At 29.5% G+C, this 24087-nt stretch overlaps 1 long non-coding RNA gene across 2 annotated transcripts; it reads right to left on the minus strand.

The window, feature by feature from the left end:
- Positions 1 to 3417: 3417 nt before the first annotated feature.
- Positions 3418 to 23390, minus strand: LOC142320937 (uncharacterized). Of its 2 annotated transcripts, none has more exons than XR_012755517.1 (3): positions 23279 to 23390; positions 11620 to 11747; positions 3418 to 3750 (listed from the first exon to the last, which is right to left on the minus strand). It is a non-coding gene; the product is annotated as an uncharacterized LOC142320937 (long non-coding RNA). The 2 variants fall into 2 exon arrangements; XR_012755518.1 differs by lacking the exon at positions 3418 to 3750 and adding an exon at positions 4953 to 5095.
- Between the last annotated feature and the right edge of the window lie 697 nt (positions 23391 to 24087).

Here is a 24087-nt window from a genome sequence, read left to right on the forward strand (position 1 = left end):
CGTTTCATTGATAATTATTAGTTATTGTTTATTATTACCAATATTACAGCTTTGCTATTGTATGTTTTATGAATGGAAAATGCAATAAAATTGATCATGCATCGCGTTTTATTATTAACACCATTTTTCCATCATCAAATTTGAATGCTTAAAACTCTATAACGTAGGCGTTAACAGAAAAACGGCGTTCACCACTGTTTTTCTTGTAAAATTTTAAACCGAAATCATGTATCATACGTCAACCTTCCTATTTAAAAAATTAAGTTTGATTCAATATGGCGGAAAAAAATTAAAAACCCATCAAAATGCAGATTTTTTTAACCGGGGAGAACCCCATTTCTTTCCCCCTCCAAAGACCTTTCAGGTATGCAATATAAAGCTGTTTCCATACTTAAATATCACTCTGTATATAACACTTATAACTGCATTTCAAATGCTTTTTCAATCTAGTACAGGAACTGAAATATTGATCTGAAAATGTGTGCGTGCGCGCGCATACGCTTTTTTTTCGAAGTATAATAAATTATAGAGAAGGATAAATTATAAGAAGGATTCGGTGATTATATTTCTTCTTCGCTTCCGTCGCCCCGATTTAGCGAATATACTAGCTGCAGAGGCATGCCTATGGCACGCCCTCCGCATTTAGACCTTCCAAACGGGTTGCCTTGGCGGGTGGCGTCTCGAAATTGGATTATTAGGTGTCCAAAATTGATTACCTCTTGGATAAAAATATTTTTTTTGAATGATAAATACTGATATAATGAAAGTTAAATAAGAAATTTAATTCTAGAAATTGAAACTAACGAATCGGGATTTTCCGCCAGTGATCGGTACATTGAAGTGCCTACTTTTTGGTTACAGTTCATTAGTTTATGAACAAAAACAATCGCATAAATAAATAAAAACTATGTAAAAAAATGTTTATAACAGCACTCTTAAATTAAACGCACTAAAATATAAAAATAATTTTGGGACGGTATCTCAGAATGGATTTGACAAGCTTTGACGGTGATATGCAACATTAGCTTCAAATTAAATATTTGATGTTTTTGCCAATTTTTTCTTATGCGTGTTTGAACCCCACTCTTTAGGCCATTCATCACGCATAAGAAAAAATTGTCAAAAACATCAAATTTTGAATTTGAAGCTATGACTTTCACATAATGTTACATATCACCGTCAAAGCTTGTCAAATCCATTCTGAGATACCGTTCTAAAATTATTTTTTATATGTTAGTGCGTTTAATTTAACAGTGGTGTTTTAAAATATTTTTTATTTTCCACTTTTCAGTCTCGATAAGTTTATAGTTTACAGCTACGCTAGCGCACAGGTTTGGGCGTATTTAGCGAAAGATCGGATCGGTACGTTTTACGTCGGGTGAGTGCAATCAAAACATAGGGCTAAACGAATTAATTTCCGGATAACCAAGATCCGGTTGATCAAGTGTGAACCAGATTTGTTAAACAGTCAGCGCTCGGCCTACCGATACTTACGCCGTTTGAATCGTAAAAATCGGACGAGCGGTTGCTGAGATAATACAGTAGCACCCCATCGCACCCCCTCCCCAATTTCCGAACGGCGCCTCGGGGGCACTTTAAAATATTATCATCTGACAGGAGCAATTGGGAGCGGATGAGGTTGCGTCGAGGATGGTTGAGAAAATTTTTCAGGGCGCTAGGACCGATCGTTTTCTTCCAAAAATTCGGATCCTGTTAAAAAGTACTAAATTTTTCCAAAACTTCGATATAACAAGTATACACCTGACTACCACGAGACATGTACTAACGAATCGGGATTTTTCATGAAAAATAAAATATATATTAGTATACTTCGACCATCTTGTGACGTTTTACAAATATATGTGTGTGTGTGATTGTGTGTGTGTGAATTAAATTTTTTTCTCTAATTATTATAGTCCCACTGTTAGTATGTGACGGCACACCTACCATACAATATTTATATATATATTTGAATGTCATTTTGTGTGTGTGTGTGTGTGTGTGTGTATGGTTGTGAATAAAAATTTAGACGTACCTCGAGGATGTTTGTGGTTGTCGTGGCGTTCGCAACGGGAGGTGCCACCCGCCATTCCAGGACCCCGACGGGGCTCGTGCACCAGGAGGCGGCGTGTGCGCATGTGTTAGCGTGCGTGCGTTGATGGAGTGGCACGGAGATGTTTAGCGTTCGACTGAAGAATAGACCGACCGTCGCGGACGTACCTCGAGGATGACCCTGGTCGTCGTGGCGTTTGCATCGGGAGGCGGCGATTGCGAATTTTTTTTTAAAGATTCCCACCATTCTGTCAACCAATTAGAGTGCGCGATGACTCCGTGTGCCTTGCGCGCCCACCGTCATCCATTCTGTAAAATAAAAAAAACCGTTACATTTTACGAGCAAAAACTACCACACCCAAATAAATGCATTTATGTGTTAAACACTCTTCTCACCGTTCGCGAATGTAATTCGACAACAGATGGTGAATCTGACGTCGGATTAAAAATAATGAAGATGGACAACTGAATATAAAAATAGGAAAAGATTATGGAGGTAGAAGAATTCTGTTATTTGGGAAGTAGAATTACTAAAGATGGACGAAGCAGGAGCGATATAAAATGCCGAATAGCACAGGCGAAACGAGCTTTTAGTCAGAAATGACAGTTAGTCATTTTAGAATCTGTTGTTGTCAGGTCAAAGTGCATCAGAAATGTAAAAGGCCTCGAGCCATTGTCTATGATAGGCAGTGAGCTCACTGCCGAATGCGGATCAGAGCAGAGAGAAGGGTATGTTTTTATTAGATGCTTTACTAACTTTGTAAATGTGCTTCTTGATTTTTAAGTAAATCAAGACGACTTTAAGTAAATTGAACTGTGGAACAAAACTGTCGTTGTTGCAGTCAACACTTGTTTTGTTAGCAGGAGGATAGTATTATTGGCGTTTAGAGACACGATCAAAAATGATTTGATTGCATTGTCTAATTGAAGTTAGATATAGGGAGAATTTTTGTGTGAAACCTTCGGTGTTAGCAAAGACCGGACCTAATATATACCATTTAATAAAAAACATCATGTCTCGAAATTAATTTATAACAAAATTCATTTTATATTTAGCAATTGTCATTGATATTAATTAACAAATTAATACCTTATTCTGTCTTAGAGAACATAATACTACCAAATTTTTTTTCTTAACTGAAAAAAATAAATATCGGTGCAAAAAACAAAAGTTCAGTTCTGTTAATTATTATTGCAAAAAAATTCTGTTAATTTTAGACTACATCGGCAATTCTGAAGACGTAATTTTTTTTATAAAATAATATTTCAATATTGGTAAAGGCAAAAAAAAAAAAAAATTGTTTTGAAATTAGTTCCTTCTTTTTATTTCAAATTTATTATATTTTAAAGTGACTATTTATTGAAAATTACTAAGAAGTTATGTCAGGAGGGATTCATTAGAAAGATTAAACAACTGTAATAACATTGACCAATCAGAAACACAGAAACGTAATTAACTTGTTTTTCAATTCTTATGTCTATTGTCTGTAGTTGTTTGTTTTAACTGTGTACGGATAAGATACGTCATGAGGGAGCGCTTGAGTCTCTAGTGACTACACAACTCGATATGATTGACCAATCAGAGACAGAGAACGGTAATTTAGTTGTTTCTGAACGTCATACGCAGTAAAAGACCGTCGTATCCTTTCAGTTGCGTCGTATTCGTTGCTGTGTGCGTGTCGTCGTTTGAACAATGAACTTTGAACAGAAAAGAAAACCACACAATTTAGGACATTATTTTAAGTGAGGGACATTTATTTTATTGTATGCAACATAGATTTATTATTATTTTTAATATATCGGTTTTAAATTAAACATTTCTTTCTTAATTTACAGTTTAATGAAAAGGAAAATTTAACGTGTTTTTTTAAAGCACGTTGTTACAGTTTATTTATTGAACTACCGTAATTTTGTTTTTTAATGATTTTTTTTTTAATTTAATATCTATTATACATAAATAATAATCGTACATTTTACAAAATTTGTTTAATTAAAAAAAAAACAGGGGTGATGTAATCTTTCTTTTTGAAATGGATACATCACCATGGAAAAATTTTTATAAAATTAATTACTGATAAATTTTATGTAGGAACTAAAATTAATTTTATTCAACAAAATGCTATAAAATGTATTAATATTTTCAATAATTTTATAGGAATTGCCTATTTTTATATTGCATCTGGATAAATTATCTGTATAAATAATAAATGTAATTTATCTGTACTGAATAGACATGTTTTATCTTGCGCTTCACTACCTTTGTCTACTGAAAATAAGTACAAATACGTTAGTACAATGAATATCTCCCAGGAAATATCAAATTTTATAGTTTGATGTGTCAAATACTTTAATTATTATTGCTGAAACAGGAAATATTTTTTTGAAACTGTATTAAGAGAATAGGAAAAAAACAATGTGCAGTTTTATATCATATTTAAAATATAGTTATAACTTTTTAGTTTTTTTCAGATCATAATTGTGTTATCCTCCCCACTAGAACAATCAGAATCTTCTTTCATACAAAATCATTGAACTAAATCTTATTGGACATCCACACATTTTCACATCTATGTTGTTTAATTTCTTTTTTCTGTAATTCTCTAGAAAATTCTAGAAATAAAAGCCAATTATCATCACCTCTACAAATATTTTCCATTATTGAAGATATATTCTTCATTTATTTCTCAAGAGTTTATAATAATAAGAAATTATCTTTTATTTATTAAAGTTAATTTAAAATTTATTTTTGTTTCCTATGTTTCTAAATTTTTCCTGGACGTCAGTTGTAGTTAACTGCATTCATTTCTGGGTCTCTCAATTGTAACCTGATAAAGAAATCTTTTGTAAAGCTGTTGTATTGTGTAATCAACCAATCCTGTTTCAAATTTTTTGCCTAAATTTATTTTAATGTTGTTCAGTTCACTAATAAATACCAACAGAATATTCTAATCCAAATAAAACTTGTTCTAATCCATTTTTAATATTTTCATTTGATCCATACCATGTTTAGTGAATTGCCAACCGGCACACAAATTTCTGAATACTGTAATACAATCAAAAAAGTTTAAACATATTTTTTAATTATTTTCAAGCAGGTGCAATTTTTTTTATTTTTCTGATTATACAGGAGACTAGGTAGAAAGAAAAATAAGGGCATAATTTTTTTAATTACTCATTTTTCTTCTAAATGAATTTTAGTATATGCTTTAATATATTTTTTATGTAATTCTTAACTTTGTTAGGTTAGGTACTTTGGTGGTTAGGGTATTGGTGTCCTATACCTCCCTTGTTGTTACATTCATATTTAGCCAATTATTTCAAATAATTTCTTCATTGAAATCATTTACAATTTTTTACTCTGCTTTTACTTTTCAGTTACGATTATTTTACTGAATTTATTTAATTATGTATAGCCGTTTGTAAAACTTCATACAGGAAGAAAAATACAATCCCATTTTATATTCATGCCTTTAAGTAAGTAGCCAAATGGCCATATACTGTAAAGGCTCCATATATCTTCATAATAACAAGTAGTGCACTGTAATTTTGTTCCTTATATGAATTTTTAATGGTTTTTTAATGTAATTTAAATAATACAATTTTTTTTAAATATTAATAAGCATTATTTTCCTAACCTTTTAATTAAATATTTAACTTTAACCTCTTTGGAGAGAGATAAATGTTTTTACTATGCATAGTAAATGCATAACAAATTATGTTAACGTGGTTTTGTTGGCTCATATACAGTAATTTTAATGACATACATAAAATAATTAGGTAGCTTGTAATTGCATGTACTTGTTATGTGGCTAGTAATTTCATGCATTTTTATGTAGCTTGTAATTGCATGTTCTTTTTATGTAGCTTAGATATATAACTATCATAAAAAATTGTTTTACTAACATTGACTAACTTAATTATACATTAACATTAATTATACTAATTGAAGTTTTGTTGATGGGTATTTTATGTATATCATTCATTCTGCTGTATTTGAGTTGAATATCTAAATTTAAATATAATATAAATTGATTTTCAAGTATTAAATTAGAACTGTGTCTTCAAAGAGGTTAAACTACAATATAATTGATTTTAAGAAACCACTTAACAGGCTGTTTATACAATTTCTGCTATTTTCATTAAATTTATTATTTTTACTACAGTTTTTTTTTAAAATAAGCAGAATTTTGTGATTTGCTAATTCATAATATTGGCTTTTTTCAATATTATTTGATCTGTGTATGTAAAACAGCCACGCATCTTATTTTCTTTGTGGATTCGATTTTATTTTATAATTACACTAAGTAATTTCTTAAATAAACAACCATATTTAACAACAAAATTAACTCTAAAATGTCCCTTTGATTATCTACATATAAACAAATTTATGAATATAACACATCATCAGATTTTTTAGCTTTCATTTAAAAAGAACTTTATTTCACCCTAACCATCTAATGTTACGTAAATCTATTTTTGACACCATCAAACAGTATTTGAAGTATACTGGTCTTCTGCAGAGAACCATCAAGGAACTATTACAGTATATCAGTCAGGAATCATTTTAGTTCTATTTAAAAGGCCCATGACCATTACCATTCATAATTTTTACAGGTATGTTAAACCTAAAAATACACTACATTAAACCTTTCGTATGAGCAAACTATATATATAAACCCCATGGTTTTAGTCTTCTACAGTATATGCAATATCTTACCTGGTGTTTATTCGCTGAAATTATTAGTTTATTTCTATAAATGTATATTTTTTGTAAACCATTTTCCAAAACCATGTAAAACTGAAATCGAGCACATTCTCTTTTCCTATACGAGATTAGAATTTCTGATTTAATTGGTACCTGTCACCTGCTATTAATCATTTTGCACCACTCACTGTTCACAGAATTTCATTGTAATTATATTTCATATTGTTGATCTAATTTTTTTCTGTAATCCTACAGATAAAGGTAACTTCAATATTGCATTAAGTATTTTCAATATTTAATACCCCCTTTTCACTTGGATTGTCATCAATCACAACCTGATTCCATTTGCTATTCATTAGTAACTTTACCTTTTTTCAATAATATAAATTATAGACTTTTGTTTTTTTAATTCCAACTGGGATTGGCCATATTATGCTGTAAAAATGCATTCTTAAGAAAATCTTAAAAGGTGTAATTAAGAGGTCTGTTTGGTAATGCATACATCTGCACAAGTGCAAAAGGGAAAAATAGAAATATGGAAAATACAAGTAAATTCATTATGATTAAAAACTATCAGAGTAACTGATTTCTTTGAAAAATCTTCGATTTTTAATATTGAAAATAATAGAAAAATCCCGTACGTTATATTTCATCAAATCAATAACATTTTTGTGTTGAAATTATAAAGCAAAAATCTTATGGTTAATTCATATATTTCCCTAGTTCAATCTTCTAATTCGGTCTCATTTTTAGAAATACAGTTTCAAATTATGTTATTGTAAAAATACACATATTACAGGTAATACACATATTAGAGGTAATACACATATTACAGATAGCAAAATTGCAGATATACTTTGGCACAGTTCGGATGTATTGTTTTAGATTGTTACTCAACAGCTAGCAAATCTGATATGCCCTGACAAATCAGGATGTATTATTTTAGATTGTTACTCAACAGCTAACAAATCTGATATGCTCTGACAAATCAGGGTGTATTATTTTAGATTGTTACTCAACAGCTAGCAAATCTGACAAATCAGGGTGTATTATTTTAGATTGTTACTCAACAGCTAGCAAATCTGATATGCTCTGACAAATCAGGATGTATTATTTTAGATTGTTACTCAACAGCTAGCAAATCTGATATGCTCTGACAAATCAGGGTGTATTATTTTAGATTGTTACTCAACAGCTAACAGATCTGATATGCTCTGACAAATCAGGGTGTATTATTTTAGATTGTTACTCAACAGCTAGCAAAACTGACAAATCAGGGTGTATTATTTTAGATTGTTACTCAACAGCTAGCAAATCTGATATGCCCTGACAAATCAGGATGTATTATTTTAGATTGTTACTCAACAGCTAACAAATCTGATATGCTCTGACAAATCAAGATGTATTATTTTAGATTGTTACTCAACAGCTAACAAATCTGATATGCTCTGACAAATCAGGGTGTATTATTTTAGATTGTTACTCAACAGCTAGCAGATCTGATATGCTCTGACAAATCAGGGTGTATTATTTTATTTTGTTACTCAACAGCTAACAGATCTGATATGCTCTGACAAATCAGGGTGTATTATTTTAGATTGTTACTCAACAGCTAGCAAATCTGATATGCTCTGACAAATCAGGGTGTATTATTTTAGATTTTTATTCATCAGCTAACAAATCTGATATGCTCTGACAAATCAGGGTGTATTATTTTAGATTGTTACTCAACAGCTAACAAATCTGATATGCTCTGACAAATCAGGGTGTATTATTTTAGATTGTTACTCAACAGCTAGCAGATCTGATATGCTCTAACAAATCAGGGTGTATTATTTTAGATTGTTACTCAACAGCTAGCAAAACTGACAAATCAGGGTGTATTATTTTAGATTGTTACTCAACAGCTAGCAAATCTGATATGCTCTGACAAATCAGGGTGTATTATTTTAGATTGTTACTCAACAGCTAACAGATCTGATATGCTCTGACAAATCAGGGTGTATTATTTTAGATTGTTACTCAACAGCTAGCAAAACTGACAAATCAGGATGTATTATTTTAGATTGTTACTCAACAGCTAACAAATCTGATATGCTCTGACAAATCAGGGTGTATTATTTTAGATTGTTACTCAACAGCTAGCAAATCTGACAAATCAGGGTATATTATTTTAGATTGTTACTCAACAGCTAGCAAATCTGATATGCTCTGACAAATCAGGATGTATTATTTTAGATTGTTACTCAACAGCTAGCAAATCTGATATGCTCTGACAAATCAGGGTGTATTATTTTAGATTGTTACTCAACAGCTAACAAATCTGATATGCTCTGACAAATCAGGGTGTATTATTTTAGATTGTTACTCAACAGCAAGCAGATCTGATATGCTCTAACAAATCAGGGTGTATTATTTTAGATTGTTACTCAACAGCTAGCAAAACTGACAAATCAGGGTGTATTATTTTAGATTGTTACTCAACAGCTAGCAAATCTGATATGCCCTGACAAATCAGGATGTATTATTTTAGATTGTTACTCAACAGCTAACAAATCTGATATGCTCTGACAAATCAGGGTGTATTATTTTAGATTGTTACTCAACAGCTAGCAAATCTGATATGCTCTGACAAATCAGGATGTATTATTTTAGATTGTTACTCAACAGCTAGCAAATCTGATATGCTCTGACAAATCGGGGTGTATTATTTTAGATTGTTATTCAACAGCTAACAAATCTGATATGCTCTGACAAATCAGGGTATATTATTTTAGATTGTTACTCAACAGCTAGCAGATCTGATATGCTCTGACAAATCAGGGTGTATTATTTTAGATTGTTACTCAACAGCTAGCAAATCTGATATGCCCTGACAAATCAGGATGTATTATTTTAGATTGTTACTCAACAGCTAACAAATCTGATATGCTCTGACAAATCAGGGTGTATTATTTTAGGTTGTTACTCAACAGCTAGTAAATCTGATATGCTCTGACAAATCAGGATGTATTATTTTAGATTGTTACTCAACAGCTAGCAAATCTGATATGCTCTGACAAATCGGGGTGTATTATTTTAGATTGTTATTCAACAGCTAACAAATCTGATATGCTCTGACAAATCAGGGTATATTATTTTAGATTGTTACTCAACAGCTAGCAGATCTGATATGCTCTGACAAATCAGGGTGTATTATTTTAGATTGTTACTCAACAGCTAGCAGATCTGATATGCTCTGACAAATCAGGGTGTATTATTTTAGATTGTTACTCAACAGCTAGTAAATCTGACAAATCAGGGTGTATTATTTTAGATTGTTACTCAACAGCTAGCAAATCTGACAAATCATGGTGTATTATTTTAGATTGCTATTCAACAGCTAGCAAATCTGATATGTTCTGACAGTTCAGGGTGTACCGTTTTAAATTTTTGATCAACACAGCAAATCTGATATGCTTTCACACAGTTGAGGGTGTAACCTTTTTAATTTTTCATCAACACATAGCAAATCTGATTAGCTCTGAAGCAGTGTAGGGTGTATATTATTTCACCTTTTTCCTTAACGGGTAGGAGATTCGATGTGCTCTTGCACAGTTCGGGGTGTATTATTCACATCTTAGCTTATCAGGTAGCAAATATGATACACAGTTATTATTAATTATAATTCTTGATTACAAATTGACATTGTAAATATCTATGTTGTATGCAATGAATAGTTCTCGCGATTGCCGGTTACATAAAACATTCGTACCGCGTCAACCTCGTCGCGACCGTATTTCATCATAAATGTGTGTATATAAATGTATCTATATATTGGGGGGTGATATATAAATATGTTAATGTTAGAAATAGTTTAGTCATCATATTTATAGTTATTGTCTGTTTGTTATGTTTCTTTGTCTTTTTAGCTCATCACTTCACTACCCATGGCTGAAGTCCTCCTTATAAATCACGTAAAAATTACTTTTGTAGTTTAAATTGCTTAATAAAACTTTATTTGAAATATTAATGAGTAGGTTTTTAAAATTACAATTTTTATAAATTATTTTAATTTTATTAATTTCATTGACAAAATTAATAATTTAAATAAGTTCAAGAAATTTAAAAAATAAGTAAAGATATAGAGGCAATTTCTTAATTAACTGTAGCTTTAAATGGTTCACGTAGGATATAAAATATATTTATTTATATATGTGTATATTTTTTTTTTATATTTATTATATTACATAAGCTTTTTCTTATTTTTTTTTTGGTAGGCATTAATCAAATTGAAGGTTAGAGCATATTTATATCTAATTACAATTTTAAAAATTTTATTTTTTTCTTTTATTTGAAATATTTTAAATTTTGAATACCCCTTTGCTTTCCCCAATCAGCATTCAGCCACCTGCTTCAAAGAAGATGCATGCTTGCATGTTAGTTTAATTTTTTCAAACCAGGGTCAGCTGTACTAAGAGGTGCCATAATAAATTATTTCATTTTATTCATTAGTTTATTTATTTAAAAAATTAACTCACTTGCAAAATTGACAATTTTATTGTGGTAAAATCCTAAGTAGAATGATTATTTGAAAAATTCATCTAGCATAACAGTAATCCAAATTTCTTCAAAATTTAATCATTTATATATGTAATATATTTGCCTTGCATATTAAAAAGGCATGAACTGACCTTGGTTTTTAGTGTTAATTATTTTATTTTTTACGTATTTTGAAATTGTGGGGGAAATAAGTGATTGGTGTAAATAAAGTGTGAAATTGAAGTGCGATCAAGATCAAAGTGTGAAATTAACTTTATCTTCCTCACTACAAAAATTTACAAACTATAAATAAAAATGAGACTTGAAATAATACAGATTACCAGGTTATATTCAGCATCTCATCAACTTTTCACTTCATCCTGCGTCCTATATCTTCAGAGTACCAGATCGATCGATTCTTTCAGCTGCTCTATGGATTTGATCCTTGGATTAGCCGTGGTGATGAAAGCTGTGTAGCCAAATGGTAAAATATTAAGGTACTACTAATTCTTTACTACATCATATATATTTCACAATAATACTAGTATTTATTAAAAGACTCCATATCCATTTATGCAATGTTTAGCTTCAGCTAGAGCAACCAAGTAATGGAGCTACTCACTCTGTGGCTTCAACCAGCCACTATCACTTACCTTGTACCAGGGGCAGGGTCAGGGCTTTACCTCACCCGGTCTTGTCTAGTGGTTAACTCATCATTGCAAGTCAAATGATTTCAAAGTTGAGAGTTCTAAGGTTCAAATCCTAGTAAAGACTTTTAAATGGATTTGAATACTAGATTGTAGATATCAGTATTCTTTCAAGGTAGGGTTTCAATTAACCACACATTTCAGGAATGGTCGACCTGAGACTAAACAAAACTACACTTAATTTGCATTCATACATATCATCATCCTCTGAAGTAATATCTTATGGTGGTTCTAGAGACTAAACAGAAAAAGAGAGGGTCAGGGCAATGTTTTAGACCCCAGTTTACATCTTCGATAGGTAACTTTCTCTTTTGATACTGCAGTTACTTTTATTTCTAACTTTTTTAATAATTTTATGTAGATCTGGCATTAAATGTCATGTGAAACACAGAAATTTTGTGTGGCAAATTACAATATAAATGCAATAAAGGAAAAATAAGTATAATAAAGAAAAGAAATTTAGTAGTGTTACATATCAAGATATGCCAGTATCTGGTCAGTGCCTAATTTGTTTCTGATAAATATATTTTATTTGAAATATAAAGTACAAAAACACACTAATTTATAAGTTAAACTTGCCATATTAATTTCCATTGACTGTTTTTCGCAGTACAGATCTTCAATCTATTAAATTCTATTTTTATTACATTAAAACTTATTCTTTTTAATGATTTCTCTTTTTTAACATAAATTATAATGTTATCTATTGTGAAATTTTAAATGATATTATGAACATAAATGTAGTTGTGAAAATATTTATAAACACAAAAAAAAATACAAATCAATTAAAAAGTACAAGTTATAATTTAATACACACTGAAGGTGCAAGATACTGCACAAACCGGTTATTGGAAATAGATGGTAAGTATAACTAATCTAATTACTGTGTTTAGGTGGTTTATATTTCATATAATGTTAAATTTTATATATATATATATATATATTCAAATTTTGTTAGTTACTGCAATGAAACTTCATAAGATTATCTTGTACATTTGTTGGCTTATATTTCAAGAAGACTGTTATTCATATTTTAAACCTTTCTAATAATATTTTAAGTATTTGTCAGTTAACAGTACATCACTTGATTTTTTCATCATTGTTAATAAAATTGAAATGCAATATATATCATTAACTAAATTATTCTTTTTGTAGACAACAATTAATTGTTTATAATGTAAAGAATAGTTATGAAAAGCAGTTGATTTTGAGACATTACATAGTGTAAAATAAATGAAATAAGAATCAAATTATTGTCATCAGTCAACTTTCACTTAGATACCCCCAAACATTTAATTATAATAAAAATGAATTTTATCTATGTTTACAGATAGACAGCGGGTTTTGATTGATGAAACAAAGCGATATCTTAATTTAACAAATTATTTTAATAGAAGATATACTGTGTGAAAATTTAGAAATAGTTTCACAAGTTTTTTTTTTGACATGGAAATTCTGTTTAGTCCTTTATTGTTTTGTTTGCTTTGATGAATCTCTTGCCTGACAGTGGTTTGAAAATTGAATGAAACCATGCTCGCACCTCTTTGTCAAAACTTTTGTAGAATATACTTACAAAGTAGATGGTACATAAATATTTCATGAATTTTAAATACCAGAACAATCAAAGCAAGTGGAAGCCTATATAAAATTGTAAAAAATAATAAGAAAATAAATGATGCATTTCATTCTATAAAAATATTAAGTATGATTTTAAAAAAATAATATAAAAATTAGTAAAAGGATCAGGTGGTATACCGATATCCTGTATCGATTTTTGTTACCATTCAACATTATTCTTAGCTGAAAATTTTAGCTCGGGCAAGTAGGTTCATATAACACACATCCCTGGATGCGATATAGATTTGTTACAATCTACATCAGTGAACCTTAATTCAGAATAATGTTTTTGCATTTATTCTTGGTAAAGCTCTCTGATCTTGTACGAGAGGAATCCTTGCTGCCTTAAAAGGAGCTTAGAATTTTTTTGAGCAAGTTGTCTTGTTTAGCAATCTTCTGTAGATTATTCCTTTCTAACCTTCTAACTTCCACTTTTTTCCTTTATTTTCTTCCACCTTGATTTATTAAAAGGGTGTTTTTCAATGATTTTTCAATGGATATCCAACGATGCGGGGTCTGTAAAAAATTCAATGTTCTTTGTATCTATCTAGTCTGGAGGAGGGTCTTTTCTTGTGTACCTACCTAGCTAGTGATTTTATTTCTGTAAAAAAAGTCTATACAAATACTTCTACCTCAGGTTAAATATTAAAGGAGTAAAAATGGGGCACCTAATCAATCCTAATAAATATTTTTGTTAGAAAAAGTTCAGTGCTATCATACATGAAATGAATTTAATAACTAAAACAAAACTATATTAATTTCACAACTGCTAATTGAATTTGTCTTATTTTCTTTTGTTTCAGGTAACTCAACGGTTCATTTAATATTCTAAGGGAGAGCTGCCATGTAAGTGGCCCTCCTTACATTGTGGTACTCCCTTTTATTGTAGGATTATTTTCTACTAAAGGTATTTACTTTGGTTATTATTGTTTAATATTATAAATTTTCATGTTAAAAATAAGTTGTGTAGTTTTAAAGTTGATAGTATAATATTCTTATAAAATCGCGGTAGGTGCCTAGTCCCAGTAGAGTCCCCTGATAGGAACTTTCCTGTAGGGAATTTTTTATGTTTATTTTTGTGTATGTTTCTGTTTCAGGTTTTAACATAAATTTTACATTAAAATTACTTAGATAAGCAGTGTAAATTAAGTTTTATGAAAATAGATATACATTTTGTATATGCTGTGTATGTTTTTTCAGGTACAACGTAGATATTATTTTATTATTAGTTACTTAAGTCGGGTCCGCGATCCCAATGCCTAGTCCCAGTAGGGTCCCCTGATAGGAACTTTCCTGTAGGGAATTTTTTATGTCTATTTTTGTGTATGTTTCTGTTTCAGGTTCAACGAAAATTTTACATTAAAATTACTTAGATAAGCAGTGTAAATTAAGTTTTATGAAAATAGATTTAAATTTTGTATATGCTGTGTATTTTTTTTCAGGTACAACTTAGATATTATTTTATTATTAGTTACTTAAGTCGGGTCCGCGATCCCAATGCCTAGTCCCAGTAGGGTCCCCTGATAGGAACTTTCCTGTAGGGAATTTTTTATGTCTATTTTTGTGTATGTTTCTGTTTCAGGTTCAACGAAAATTTTACATTAAAATTACTTAGATAAGCAGTGTAAATTAAGTTTTATGAAAATAGATTTAAATTTTGTATATGCTGTGTATTTTTTTTCAGGTACAACTTAGATATTATTTTATTATTAGTTAGTTAAGTTGCGTCCGCGATCCCAATCCCTAATAGGGTCCTCCTCCCTAAGGGGGAGGTTTTTTAGTCGGTGAGAGCCCGACACTACCGTCTGTTGCGGGCGCAGACGGTGGCTGTTAGAGCTTTTTCCTCCTCCTACGCAAAACAAAAAAAAAAAAAAAAAAAAAAATTAACTGTTCATATTATGTGCATTACTAATCGTTTACAAAGTGATTTTGAGTTGTAGGCGCTGTGCTGGGAGTATTTTTAAATTCATGGAAGCTGTGACAAAAAAATGGTTACCGATTCTCAAATGTAATATTGAAAGTGGAGAATGATTATGGAAAATTTTAATTAAAGTGACTATCAACCGTAGTTTCAAATCTGGATTGAATAAAAAGTAAGTACCGTAAAAGTCTAATAGAATTTTTAAAACGCAGCAAAACATAAAAAAAAAAAAATGTATATCTAGAATTGTACATGATTTTAACAAATTTTGGGTGCTGAATTCAATACTTATAAAATTTTGTGTAATACATTGCATTTTTAGATACATAAGATTTATTTACAAATAAATGCATAATCAGTATGATAACAAAATTTCAAAAAAGTTATTTATGTGTATTCATTTATAATTTGTTTAAATCGGCTAAATATTTGTTTATTCAAATACAGACGAATTGAAATATATTCAATACAGTTTTTAAAGGTTTAAATCATTGGAACTGAATTTTTAAAATATGTTGACAAATTTTTTCACTCGTGCGATGTTTGATCAGTTTCTCTAAATAAAAACCAACAATAGTCGTCAATCATTCTAGCATCCCATCTTCCTTGGTACTGATGCTTCATGGTCAGAATATCCTGACAGAAACACTCTCCCTGCTCATCAGTGACAGAACCCAAATTTTCAGGATAAAAGTCCAAGTGGAAGAGTAGGAAATGAATTTTTAATGACATCCCCTACATGCTAAATTTTTGTAGTTTTTTAACAAAACTTATTAACAAATTTTATTTATTAATTTTTAACACATCTTATTAACAAAAAAAACATAGTTTTCATATTTTCTGTTGCCTAAAAAACACCAACAATGTCTCTGAGGACTTCCATGCAGCTAATGCATGATAAATAACAGGGCTCATCGTTTCCTGTTGAACCATTCAGTTACTGAGCATGATATAAAAATAACATGAGGCACCCAGATTTTATCTTGATCACTGAGTGCACAATCAAAATTAACAGGGAGTTTTTATCGATTCATAAATAAGTTTTTCTTTGAGATTTATGCGTACATTTACCTCTAATGTAACAATAACCGTCTGGATGATTTGAGCATCCACTAACTTTTACAGAGACCATGTAGCAAATAAAAATGAGAAAAAATCTCAGTATTATAAAGAATTTATGAAAATAACACTAATAACTGTGTGAATACAACACACAGTATAGACAATTGAAGCTAGACTGAATAAAATTTTAAGCTTTGTAATGGTAACAACAGATATCTGTATGATATACATGTCTACTTCCATGATACAATATACACATAATTTATTTATTTTTTCTTTATTAAGCATGTGTGCGTACTGTTTAAAAGTTAAAATACAGAAACTATTCTGAATTGTAACGAGTAGTTGATCAAAATGAATTTATTATAAAAAAAAACATTACAAATTTATGATTTAAGTAAAACCTTAACATAGTAACACAATTTCAATGGCATATTTGAGATCAGCACCCAAATTACATTGAGGAAAGTTGTGTAACATGTTAGATACAAATTTTGCGTCGACAGTGTTATTTCAACATTTGACAATATGTTTAAATTTAAATAATGTTTTTATTAAAATTTAATAAAACATTTAATTATTTAAAACAAATAATTTTAATTAAGTATTTTACATCTGCAATGATATTACATTATAAGAATTAATTACATTTTTTGTAAGTAGAAGCAAAGTATATAATGCGCTAACACCAATCAGCTATGCATAATCTAATTACATGTTCACTCATTTAATGCTGGTAAAAAAGAAGTCGATGAAACACATGATGTTACTGTTCCCAACTGTGAGTACATTTCGCGAATCATTTTCTGTGACCTAGCAGAAGTTGTAAATTCAGTTACAGAATTACATAATCTGTCACAATCACAATGTAGTAATGAATATAAAGCACAAAAGAGGTAAGAGCTACAATTGCTTTCTATTTTATTAAGAATGATTTTCATACGCGACCAGTCCCACTGGTGAACGGAGTGAAGGTGTTGCTTGTAGAGCTGAAAGATTTCCTGCATTTTAGTGGGCTAGGCCTACTCTGTGTAGAAGATGATGGGCAACTGCTTCAGCTCTCACTTTCCTTACTAAGCCCGGCATGAAATGCTTTTTTCTTGAGAATGCCAATGCCATTTTGTGGGACATGCATCTCGTATCTTGTCGCATTAAATTTTTTGTTTACGGCAAATGACATATATAAATGATTATAATTATTTTATTGATTTATATTTTCAAAGTACAATTTCTTCCTAAGTAACTAGAAATAAAAAAAAAATATAACAGCTGCGGTTCCTCTATCGTGTTTTAAAATAAATATCTAAATATCAATCAGGTTTAAGGTTATTCTTGATTACAAATCATTATTCAGCTGTTCTGCAATTTTTGGACAAATTAATGAAAACTGCCAAGTTTTACTTTAGTGAAGATCTAAAGCTATCACGAAAAGTCTCTAAAACGTATAGACAAATATGGCATGACCATGAATTTTGGTAAGAAAAAAAAATATCTAAATATTTTATTTAGACCACTATATGCACATATCTAAAAATGCTGCACTATCAGGCACTTGTTGCACCACAACAAACTTTTGTAGAAATGATTTTAGAAAACAACCACCCATCCGTTTCTGAACCCCTTGTTAGTTTCATTATACTGATTAACAGACAAATCTTTATCTTAATAAAGAGATGGTATTCAAGCAGAGTCCAAACAGGAGTAACAATAAAATCTCCAACTTGAACCGACAACTAAAGCCTTTGAGTGGCATTTAGCGTAAGGTTATGCGTTTTCATTCAGAAGAATAATCGCCATTGAGAGCAGTCTGCACGGTTTGATTTGTCCAAACTCCTTCAATTCATAATAAGACTCTGATATGGCTGCAGTCCCAAGATCCATCAATTCTGCTAGTAGATTCTTTTGTTCCCAAAATGTTGTGAAAATCATTTTTCAGTTCAATAATATCATCTGAATCTGTATGGCTCACTTCTCTCTGATTTTCTGGCATCATGACTATGTCACTCATAACATTAGTATAAACATGAGATTGTCATCAACAGATTTTAGTTTCACTGTATGCTTAATCATAAAAATGAATTACAAAACACAGAATTAAAAGTTGGAAACAGCAATATCATCATGTCTATCATCAATTGCTCCTTTACCAGCACTAGACAGAATGAATAAGCGGTTGAACAAGTGATTGCATAATAAATTCCTAGTCTGTGACTTTGTGTTATACAAGTCATGTAAGATACAAGTGATACCATATAAAGTTGATTTCTTTATATTTATTATGACACGATATAACCATTCAATGTGAATAGAGTAAAAAGACCAATTTCAGGGCTGAATATCAGCTATAGTTTAGTCAGCTTTGTGCTGGTGTGTAATAATTTTTAGACAAAGGCATCAGAAAAACAATTAAAATATCCATTTTTCTCAGCAAGCCTAACTCGTGATGTTGAGTTTTTATTAAGACTGGCTCAGCGTTTTTTTTGGGAATAGATATGTGTCATGTCAGATTATCTGTTGAGTTGTGACACCTTCAGAGACATATAAATATTAATTATTATTATTATTGTGAATTGGACTTCTTGAGTCGATTGGAATCCCTTTTCCTCAAATAAATTCCATGAATATCAATTACATCTTTGAACTCCATCTTTGATACAATTCTGGATTTATCTCTTGTACTGAGGCAATAGCTACTTTCTTAATGTCCCCTTAACAAGAGTGATATCTGTCTGCTTATGAAACTTATTTCTCAAGCAAATTATTCTATTAAAAGCACAACATACTAGACTTGGATATCTTGATGAATTAATTTACATTTCTTATAATTTAATTCACCGAATTTCTTCGTAACGTAAAGCATAAAGATAATTTTATTATCACTAAACAAATAATTATACTATACAACTTGTAGACTTGTTATTTATTTGCAATAATTTAATAACTAAACTGGTAATTTTTATTTTTCAGCAATGTCAGGAGTACTGATATGGAGGACTTTTATCCCAGAATTTAATCAGAAATAGAATCTTCATTTTCATTAAATTAGATTGGAGAGGAAACTGTAAATCAGTGAGTTTTTAATTTATTATAATATATAAAATGTGGAACAGAATAAGTAAAACCCATTAAAAAATTAATGTGGAAAAGTGGTAACATCAACGTACATTTAAGTGTCCAGCAGCTGTTAGAGAGGGGAAGACAGTTGTAACAAAAGATTAGAAGGGTTCTAAGAAAAAAAAATTCGATAGGTTTTTTAAGTTCACAGAAATTATTTAAAGTATTACGAAAACTTGGGATTAACTCATCGCTTCTTGATTCTACAAATTTTTGTTTATTTTATTATATTTGAAGGCTTAGTTCTATATCATAGTTTATAAATGTAATTAAATTGCATTATATCAAAAATTATTATCTTGATCAATACAATATTAGTAATGAAGCGATTAATTTGTATAACATCGAAAGTTCCAAGTTAACTTCAAGTCTTTTAGATTACTTGATATAAGAGATGCAGCATATCCTGGTGGGTTTCAATCTACTTAATTTTAAAGGGAAAATTTTTTAAGTTTTTTGGGATAAGAGTGACATTTACACTTTCACTGTTGGGAAATTTTATTTATAATCACCAATATTCTTTAGCAGAATTTACAAAATTTACTGGAATATTATAATTTTCAAACAATATAAAAATCATTTTTTTTTTTTAGTAAGTGTTAAGAGAATCAAGCTCATCAAATGAAAACACCTTTAAACCATTAATTCACTTTCAGGCATGATTTTTATTTGTAACTTACCTGTAAATTATGGTAGTAAATAATTTACTTTGTTATCCACTAAAAATTTCTGTACCTGCATCTGCATATAGAATCTGCCGTAACTGTTTAAAATTATATTTTAATAAATGATTATTTTGTCATTATAAAATTTTTAACAGTTAAGCCAAAAAATATAGTTTTAATAGAACATATGAGATGAAGAGGTAATAATGCTTTGAAAATTAACATAATCACGGTTTACTTATTAACTAGTAAAGAAAAATTCTATTTTAAACCAGACTTTTGGCATTTTGTAGTGTTCAGGACAGGTACAGTGGTGGAAAAATTTCTGTTATCACACCATAATTTCTAAAAAAAATGAACAAACCTTCCAGCTGCTGTTGATGTAACCTATCATCGAAATAATCTGTTGGTTCCAATCTATTCTCAGCAGTTATATAAAATACACTTTCATGATTTATTACACCTTCAAATCTAACATTTTCCTCCGAGATCGTTTTGTTATTATGTAGCATTACTTTGTTCTTAGTAGTATATTAAATTCTTAATTTTTATAAATATATTATTTTTAATTTTACCTTCAAATAATTTTTGTGAACAAAAAAGAAAACAAAAACACAAAAAAAATGGGCATGTGGTGGTTGTAACTTTTAAAATATTATTACCATAAATTTATATGTAAATTACAATACAATACTATTGCAAACAATAATTCCATTTTACAATTTAATTTAATCTTCATTGTAGTTATTATCTATTTTAATTTTAAGAGTTTAATTTATTGCTAAATTTATTGCAAAATGAAGCATTATTTGTCACACAATTATTAGTTTATCAGAAAAGGTAATAACTATATAAAATATTATCAACATACCTCAAAACTTACTGAGAAATAATTTAAAAAAAAAAACAAAAATGGGACAGATAATATAGATAGATACATAAAACTTTTGATGGTAATAAATGAACTTTTATTCTGTTTTTCATATACTGAATCTGTTCTTAAAGTATGCATTTCTTAAAGTTCTGCATTACCTATCCAAATGCTACTTGATCAGAGTAAGATGTGTATATTGCATACTTAAAATATCATACTCAAATGCGTGATAACTAAAAGAAAGTGTATACTTATACTGCTATGTTTATTCTTGATAAATATTATTGTGCAGTGAACTGACGGGACAGCTTAACAGCAAGTGCACCATTATATTTATAAGGTAATCTAATTTTTATATTTCCATTAGCAAACATGTCTTAAAAGACGTAGCCATTTCCCAGATTTTGGAAAATATTTTAAATTCTTTAAGACAAAGAAAATTTCATTTTCAATTTTCTAAAATATAAAAATTGGTACTTACATATTAACGCCATCCCAGCTACAGCTTTATTTAAAAACAAAGTGGAAAATGAACAGCCTCTTTATTAATTTTAATAAATGGTTATTTATATTTATTTATTTTATAAATATATTTTAACCAAACTTAACCTACGCTCGCTAACCTTGACTAATTAACACTGCAATTTTTTGAGTATTTATTTAATAAATTCAGTAATTATTGCAATTATTTATTATTTAAATAATCAAAGCACTCCTGTTAATTAGTCAAGGTTAGCAAGCGAAGCGAGCGTAGATTAAGTTTGGTTAAATTATATTTATAAAATAAATAAATATAAATAACCATTTATTAAAATTAATAAAGAGACTGTTTTGAATCTATGTTAAACTAACTCTATATCGGCCCATTTTCCACCGAAATCAGATTGACTACTTTTTTTAAAAATAAAGCTGTAGCTGCGGTGACGTTAATACGCAAGTATCCATTTATTTACACCGATAAAACAACTTGGTAGCTGTAGTATCAGTATCTAAAAAGAAACTTACTTTTCAAGTCGTACCTCACAAATTGTATACAAGTAGTAGAAATTTTATCATTTGCTAAGAATACACATGTAAATTTAGGTCCTCGCTTCAAGATGTAGAGTGTGGAGCACCTCAGGGAAAATTTTATGCTTTCTTTATTGTTTATTAATGATCTGCCGCAAATTCTTGAGCCTTTCATTACAACTCTTTTCACAGATGACACACACAACTGTGTATCTATTTCTAAAGATAATTAATAAAAATGGATTGAAACTTTCACAATTACAGCTTTAAAAAATTTTCACTGGATGGATTGTAACAATGTAACTTAAAATATGGATAAAACTGTCACACAGAGCTTCTTGGTTAAACATAACATTGCAGATTGTGTGGCCAGAATTCCCATTATATTAATAGTAATTTTGTTGTCCATAAAGCAAAACCTTTGGGTTTTTTATTTGATAAATTCTTGTGGGATAAAACTGATTTTGTTTACCAAAATGGAGTGAACAGTTTTACTCTGAAGCATCTTTATAAAACAAGCTTGTAATCATTATTGATTACTTTTATACCTAAATATTTTCTCGTATAATGAGTAACGACCAATTTGTGGGCTTTTTAAAAACATAACCTTTTAGGATAAAAAAAAAGTGCTTTCAGATCATTATTGAGGCATACTTTATGAAAAAGGAAACTGTGTAATCAGTTACCCATCAGCTTATTTTACAATTAAAAGATTTAGTTTTACAGAAACAATATTGTTCTGTTGATGAAAAAACAATTATATGATTTAACTGCGTCCACTTCTACATGTACAGATATTATATGTTCAAAATGATTTTCAGTAGCGATTTCTTTACTGTTAATATTTTGTAGAAATATTTCATAATTAATTTATTTACCTTAACGTCATTTCATGTGTTTGATTAAATAATTAATATGAACTTTAAACACACCTATTTCGTTTTTCGAATTTTATAATTTGTTTTGATCAGAAAAAAACATTTATATAGTAGCAAGTTAGGTTAAATAATTTGTTATAAAAATCAACCTTACCAACAGTTTATATTATTTCCCTAGCGTTTTGGGTCATTTGACCATCAGGAGATAGATTTTTTGTAATTAAAATTAAAAACGTAAACAACAAAATATTTTTAACAAAACAAGCCGTCATTATAGTAACTAGATAATAAAGTTAGGCAACTTGATAATTATTAATTTAAATAGAAAATCATCTTCAAATTTTATATATGTCCCTTTATTAATTTATTGTTGTAAAAATATACATAATTTTTTTGAGATTTCTGGTTTTATAAAAATTTGTTGGAAAATCTAATATATAAATAAAATTATCCGGGCTGTAATTATGTCTATTTTATAAAATGTGTTTAGCATAATTGGATTTATCGAAACAGCCTTTCTTTATACTATTAATATGTTATTTAGCTCTAATAGAAAAAGAACGATTGGTCATAACAACATATTGTTGGCAGTAGTTTTCACGTTTTAAACTATACCAATCTTGTCTATCTAAGATATTTATTTCATTATTTTAGTAGAATCGCTATTGTGTATAAAATTGATGTTTTAAAAAGTAATAGAACTTTAAATACATCTTTATATATTTTTTTTCTTTAAATTGAGATTATACCAAGGGTTAGGGTAGTGGTGTACGTGTCTTTGCAACTCAGCTGATTTCGTAGTCGCGAGTTACAACTTCAAATCGTAGTAATATGATTAGTAATACTCAGTATAACTCATTATTTCAGAAATAATACCCTTGGTGATTCACGGATACTACAGAAAAAAAAATTAGAAATTGAGATCACGTTATATAGATTGTTATATAAAAGCTTTTTCCGTGA

This window comes from Lycorma delicatula, chromosome 3 (genome assembly GCF_047948215.1).
Source record: "Lycorma delicatula isolate Av1 chromosome 3, ASM4794821v1, whole genome shotgun sequence".
Taxonomy (NCBI): Eukaryota; Metazoa; Arthropoda; class Insecta; order Hemiptera; family Fulgoridae; genus Lycorma; species Lycorma delicatula.